Source organism: Colobus angolensis, unplaced genomic scaffold (assembly GCF_000951035.1).
Source record: "Colobus angolensis palliatus isolate OR3802 unplaced genomic scaffold, Cang.pa_1.0 Scaffold237, whole genome shotgun sequence".
In the NCBI taxonomy this organism is placed as follows: Eukaryota; Metazoa; Chordata; class Mammalia; order Primates; family Cercopithecidae; genus Colobus; species Colobus angolensis.
Genome location: NW_012115566.1, coordinates 2,234,820 through 2,241,392, shown reverse-complemented (window position 1 = coordinate 2,241,392; position 6,573 = coordinate 2,234,820). Strand labels below are relative to the sequence as shown.

General features: G+C 42.1%; 1 non-coding gene across 1 annotated transcript; it reads right to left on the bottom strand.

Annotated features, from left to right (window-relative positions):
- On the bottom strand, positions 1-72 carry TRNAQ-UUG. Its single transcript has one exon. It is a non-coding gene; the product is annotated as a tRNA-Gln (tRNA).
- Between the last annotated feature and the right edge of the window lie 6,501 nt (positions 73-6,573).

The following is a 6,573-nucleotide window of genomic DNA, read 5'->3' as shown; positions in this document are numbered from 1 at the left end:
AGGTCCCACCGAGATTTGAACTCGGATCGCTGGATTCAAAGTCCAGAGTGCTAACCATTACACCATGGGGCCACATATGAGCCTGCTTAATGAGCTTTTCTTCTGACAAGTATTTATCCCTGCTAAAGTTTAGCTCTTAACTGCTAAATATAAAACAATGGGCTTTTAAACAAAACTGTACTGCCCTCTACAGGAGTATTTTGGAAATGCTTGGGTGTTTTGCTTGTTTCAATATTTAGGGTACAACTGCCTTTCACAGGACAGAACCAGACATGCTGGAAATCTTCCAATGCTCAGGACAATACTGCATAAAGAATTAACCGTAGGAGTGCACAATTTTTGCAAAACGACCTTGGATCTTTCATCTAGGTTTTCTGGGGCCTTTTCTGACAGTAAAATCCGTGCTCCCGTCCTTGTTTGTACTCTCCCACTGAATCATCCTCTCACATACAATTGCAATGCTGTGTAGGACCTTGTTAGGGTTTTGACTTTTATTCTGAAATGAGAAGTCACAGCTTCTGGTTCGATGTCCTGAGAGACTCACCTTCAGAATCTTGAGCTACTCTATGACAAGTCTGACCACTCTGAAGCCACCATACTGTTAGGTAACTCAGGCCACACATGTAGATGCTCTGGCTGGTAGTCCCAGTGCCACAGTCAGTATCATTTACCAGCTATGTGAGTGGAGTGGCTTCCAAATGATCCCAGTCCTCAGTGGTTATCCCAAGAATCGCCCTAAACTGGTGAGTTTATATCTGATGCTTCAGACATCTTGGAGCAGAGGTAGCAATCCCTGCTGTGCTTTGTCCTATTTCCTGACCACAGAATCCATGAATATAATATGCTTGTTTTATGCCATCAAGTTTCGGGCTAGCTTGTTATGCAGTAATAATAACCAGAATAACTCCAGAAACAGGAATTGTATCTATCTACTGTGAAAAGAAAATAAATCTCAGGACCCCAAATCACTAAGATAAAGGGAAAAGTCAAGCTGGGAACTGTGACATGCAAACCTGCCTCCCACTTTATTCCTAAATAAGATAGCTACAAAGTTTTTTTGGTCTTGTTTTGTTTTTTTACTTTTGGTTTTGTTTTTTTTTTTGTTTTTGTTTTTAAGCTACATACCTCCCTCGCAATTTGCCCACAAAGAAATTCTTTGTGGACCTCAAGATCTTCACCCTAAAACAGTTCTGTTGAATTTCACCCTGGCAATGGAAGTTCATAGCTTATCTTCACAGAGGCAGGACAGAAAGTCATCCCTCTGTTCACCTGAGACAAATGCATATCCGATTTCTTCTTCTGCCCTATCGTTTATGTAAAAATGCAGATTCACTAAGAGGACTAAGGAATAAGTGATTATTTCTCTATCCGTCCTCACATGTAAATTGTATATTAAGGGAAAGGCTAATCAGAGACTCGAAAGAATGCAACCTTTTGTCTCTTATCTACCTATGACCTGGAACCTTCTCCCTACCCCACATTTTGAGTTGTCCCTTTCCAGACTGAACCAATGTATATCTTACACATATTGACTGAAGTCTCATGTCTCCCTGTATAAAACCAAACTGTGCCCCTACCACCTTGGGCACATGTTGTCAGGAGCCCCTGAGGCTGTGTCACGGACATGTTCTTAACCTTGGCAAAATAAACTTTCTAAATTGATGGAGACTGGTTTCAGATACTTTGGGTTCACACTACTCTCTGTGTTGCCCAACAAGCCAGTCTCGTATTTTTTGCCACCATAAATAATGCCTTAGTGAATATCGGTGTTCATGTTTCCTTTGTTACGTATCTTCAAAAATGGTGTTTACAAAATTGTTGGCCTGGGAGTCTGAAAGAGTGGGATAAAATGTGGAAAAGTAAAAAACTTTAAGTAGATGATTAGAGATAAGAAAATCCCCCCAAAGATACCCTCTATGTGCTATGTACTGTTATCATAGGAAGCAATAATGAGACATTTGTTGGGTATCATTCACTCAGTATGCATTTCAGGCACTGGTCTTGGTGATGGGGTAAGGCTGAGAACAAGACTCCTTTATTAGAATTTATCCCTTTATGCATCATTGTACAAGAATACCATTTGCTTTCCTAGATCTAGATCTTAGCAGGAGCAGAAGCACTTTCTCTTTCTTATTTTGTGGTGCATTTTTTCAGCAGCTATTTAGAAAACCTGCAGGTTTTTGAGGCTAAGAGCAAAAAAGGTGGACGATGAAGCTCAAAACTTCTTACCCACCCCATGGCTCTCTTTGCTCCAACCACTATGGCCTAACCTGCTGTTCCCAGAACATGCTAAGCAGAGGCCTGCCTCTGGTACTTTGCACTCATAGTTCCTTCTGCCCCAAACAGCTTCCCCCATATAGCAATACTCTCTCACCACTTTATGCCAGTGACAGTTCAATGAGACCTCATTTGTATACCCTCCTTAAAAATGCGATCTCCAGTTCCCTGTCCCCTTTCCTGCTGTATTTTTATCTAAACCACTTATCAAGGTGATAACATGTTATGGAATTTAATCCCACCTCAAAGTACCACAAGAACAGGAATTTTAGCAGGCTATTTTCACCATGTATTCTCAGTGCAAATATATTTTCTCTCATATATTAAGTGCTCAATAAATGTTTTTGGTTAAGTAAATTAATTTCTGTTAAGTTGGCTGCTGGGGTCATATATAGGTAAAATTACTGGCTCTACAGTGATTTTCCTCGCTTATAAATATAATTTGTAGTAATTTCTATATTAATCTTTTCCTCTTAATGCATGGTGATAATTATTTCCCTGTTACATACGTCTTTTTTGTTTGTTTGTTTGAGACAGAGCCTCGTTCTGTTGCCCAGGCTGGAGTTCAGTGGCGCAATCTTGGCTCACTGCAACCTCTGCCTCCTGGGTTCAAGTGATTCTCCTGCCTTAGCCTCCCGAGTAGCTGGGATTACAGGCATATGTCACCATGCCCAGCTAACTTTTGTAATTTTAGTAGAGACAGGGTTTCACTATGTTGACCAGGCTGTTATTGAACTCCTGACTTGAAGTGATCTGCCCACCTCGGCCTCCCAAAGTACTGGGATTACAGGCGTCAGCCATCACGCCTGGCCTACATATATCTTATTGTCTTATTCAATCATACAACTTCCTGATAAAATGAGGCTGATTTTCACCCCTATTTTGCTGATAAGGAAACTGGTATAATGAGTGTCACTGACTTGTTTGTGATCACACAGTGGCCAAAATGGCATTTGTTTCTTTGTGGTGATCTCACAAAGGTCAAGATGACCTTAAATCCTCAGTTTTGGCTGGTTTTGTTGTTGTTGTTGTTGTTGTTTTTTAACCAAGGAACCAGGTTCTAGCTCCTATGTTTGTTCATTGCATGGAGAGGAACAGGAAGATCTGGAGGCCACTGAATGGGAGGTTAGATCCATTTATTTGGTTAAGCCTGTAGGTTTTCTCATCTCCTTTCCTTCCTGCAGCACAATTCTCTTAAATGGCAAAATCTTATTTTAAAATTCTCAGTCTGTAGTCTTCTTGTCCATACAGAAAATGAGATTCCAGGTCAACACATTTGATAGTCTGAACTGTGCCAACTGCTCCAATATTTGAGTACATCTTTTGGGGCTGTGCGAATTTAGTGTTGTAGGCGTCAAGTGGGGTTCGTTCCCAGAATTTGGAAAGACTATAGAAATATAACCTGGTTGGCCAGGTGCAGTGACTCATGCCTGTAACCCCACCAATTTGGGAGGCTGAGGCGGGTGGATCACCTGACGTCAGGAGTTCGAGACGAGCCTGGCCAACATGGCGAAACCCCGTCTCTACTAAAAATTTTTTAAAAAGTAGGCATGATCAAGACCATCTTGGCTAACACGGTGAAACCCCGTCTCTACTAAAAAATACAAAAATCTAGCCAGGCGAGGTGGCGGGCGCATGTAGTCCCAGCTACTCGGGAGGCTGAAGCAGGAGAATGGCCTAAATCTGGGAGGCGGAGCTTGCAGTGAGCTGAGATTCGGCCACTGCACTCCAGCCTGGGCGACAGAGCGAGACTCCGTCTCAAAAAAAAAAAAAAAAAAAAAAAGGAGGCGTAAGTTTTAAAATTTAAAAGTTTTTAAATTTTTTTAAAAACTAGGCCTGTAATTCCAGCTACTTGGGATACTTGGGAGGCTGAAGCAGGAGAATCTCTTGAACCCGAGAGGTGGAGGTTGCAATAAGCCGAGATCACACCATTGCACTCCAGGGTGACAGAGTAAGACTCATCTCAAAAGAAAAAAAAAAAAGAAATATAACCTCGCCATAATATAAGCATAAATAAAATAGATGACATTCTCTCAAAGCTTTTCTTAGCCTCTTATGTTTCTCAGATATTAAATAATCGGCCCAGGCGTGGTAGCTCACACCTGTAATCCTAGCACTTTGGGAGGCCGAGGCGGGCGGATTATCTGAGGTCAGGAGTTTAAGACCAGCCCCACCAACATGGTGAAACTCCATCTCTACTAAAAATACAAAAAATTAGCCGGGTGCAGTGGCAAGCACCTGTAATCCCAGCTACCCAGGAGGCTGAAGCAGGAGAATTGCTTGAACTTGGGAGGCAGAGGTTGCATGGATCGTGCCACTGCACTCCAGCCTGGGCAACAGATCTCAAAAAAAAAAAAAAGAAAAAAAAAAGGGAAATAGTCAAATGCAAAATAATACAAAGTAAAATTCCAGCAATTTAATGACAGATATTGAAGCCGCCTTTGCAAAATTATGACTGAGACAGTGAAAGAGATGGAATTTAACCAACTCCATCTTGCTTCTAACCTCCAAGCCATCCTTGTTCATTACTGGGTGTAGGCTGAACTAACTTTGGGAGAAGCTTAGTTTGTAGTTTACAGTTTAAGCAAAGATGGTAACAGACCTTTCCCAAAGCAGACCTCCTTCTTGCCTTGGGACTGGATTACCTTTGTAGGACTAACATTAGCCACAAGATTAGAAATTACGGTTTAGGAGTCATGCAACTGGAGGCCACCAGATTCTGACCCTCTCTAACTGCTCCTAAGATCAGTGCTTGAGATTTTTTGCAGACCCTGCACTGGATGGGTCAGATAGCACCACCCAGATCTATTAACTGGCTTATTTGATCTTGTGGCCCCAACCCAGGAACTGATTCAGCACAAGAAGAGAGCTTCAACTCCCTATGATTTAATCTCTGACTATTCAGCACTCCTGGCTCACTGGCTACTCCCCGCCTCCCCCCAACCCTCCACCAAGTTATCCTTAAAAATTCTGCTTCCCAAATGCCCGAGAAGACTGATTTGAGTAATAAAACTCCAGTCTCCTGCACAGCCAGCTATGTGTGAATTACTCTTTCTCTCTTGTAATTCCCCTGTCTTGATGAATCAGCTCTGTCTAGGCAGCGGGCAAGGTTAACCCCTTGGGCAGTTACAATATGTACATGGGAAAGTGGTTGGCCTGCTTGGAATTGGAACAAAGGCAAACTGAGCATGATGATTGTTAATGAGTTGTAGCCCAAAACCAACCAAGGAAGGACTATTAGTTCATGCTAGATTGCCAGTGTGGCTGTTCAAGACAAAAGTAAGAGAGACAAGTTTTAATCCCATTCAAAATTATGAAACTGTTACTTAGTAACCAGGCTGTTTCATTTACTTTGATTCGTTACTTACTAAAACAATTTCTGATTAACAATTTATGGTCAGTTCTAAGTCTAGGCACATCTTCCACTATAATTAACACAATGAGTTCTAGTTTTACTATTTTCTTATAAGTTTTGTTGTTGTGAATATATCCCTCAGATGCAAACTTCCCAATAAAATCTCTATTTGAAAAGGCCGAGTGCAGTGGCTCACACCTGTAATCCCATCACTTTGGGAGGCCGAGGCAAACAGATCACCTGAGCTCAGGAGTTTGAGATCAGCCTGGCCAACATGGTGAAACCCCATCTCTACTAAAAATACAAAAATTAGCTGGGCATGGTGGCATGCACCTGTAATCCCAGCTACTTGGGAGGCTGAGGCAGGAGAATCACTTGAATCTGGGAGGTGGAGGTAGCAGTGAGCCGGGATTGCACCACTGCACTCCAGCCTGGATGACAGAGCGAGACTCCATCTCAAATAAATGAATAAATAAATAAATAAAATCCCTGCTTGAATCCAGGTTATAACAACCGAGGCTCATGGAAACATTGCAGAGGAAGACAGGTTAGGGAGAATGTCAGGTTTGCAGGACCTTCTTTGCTATGTTATGAATGTGTCCACCAAAATTAATGTGTTGGAAACTTAAGCCCCAGTGCAACAAGGTTGGGAGGTGGAGTCTTTTGGAAAATGTTTAAGTCATGAGGGCTCTGCTTTCAGGAATGAATTAATGCTGTTATAAAGGGGCTTCACAGAGGAAGGGAGTTCATACCTTTTTGACCTTCTGCCGTGGGAAGACAGCGTTAACCCCCTACAACCCTCCCCTAAAGACACAGGACACAAGGTGCCAATTTGGAAGCAGACACCTGAACTTCACCAGCCATGGAACCTTCTGGGACCTGAATCTTGTACTCCCAGCCTCCAGAACTCTGAGAAAAATCATTTTTTTTTTTTTTTTTTT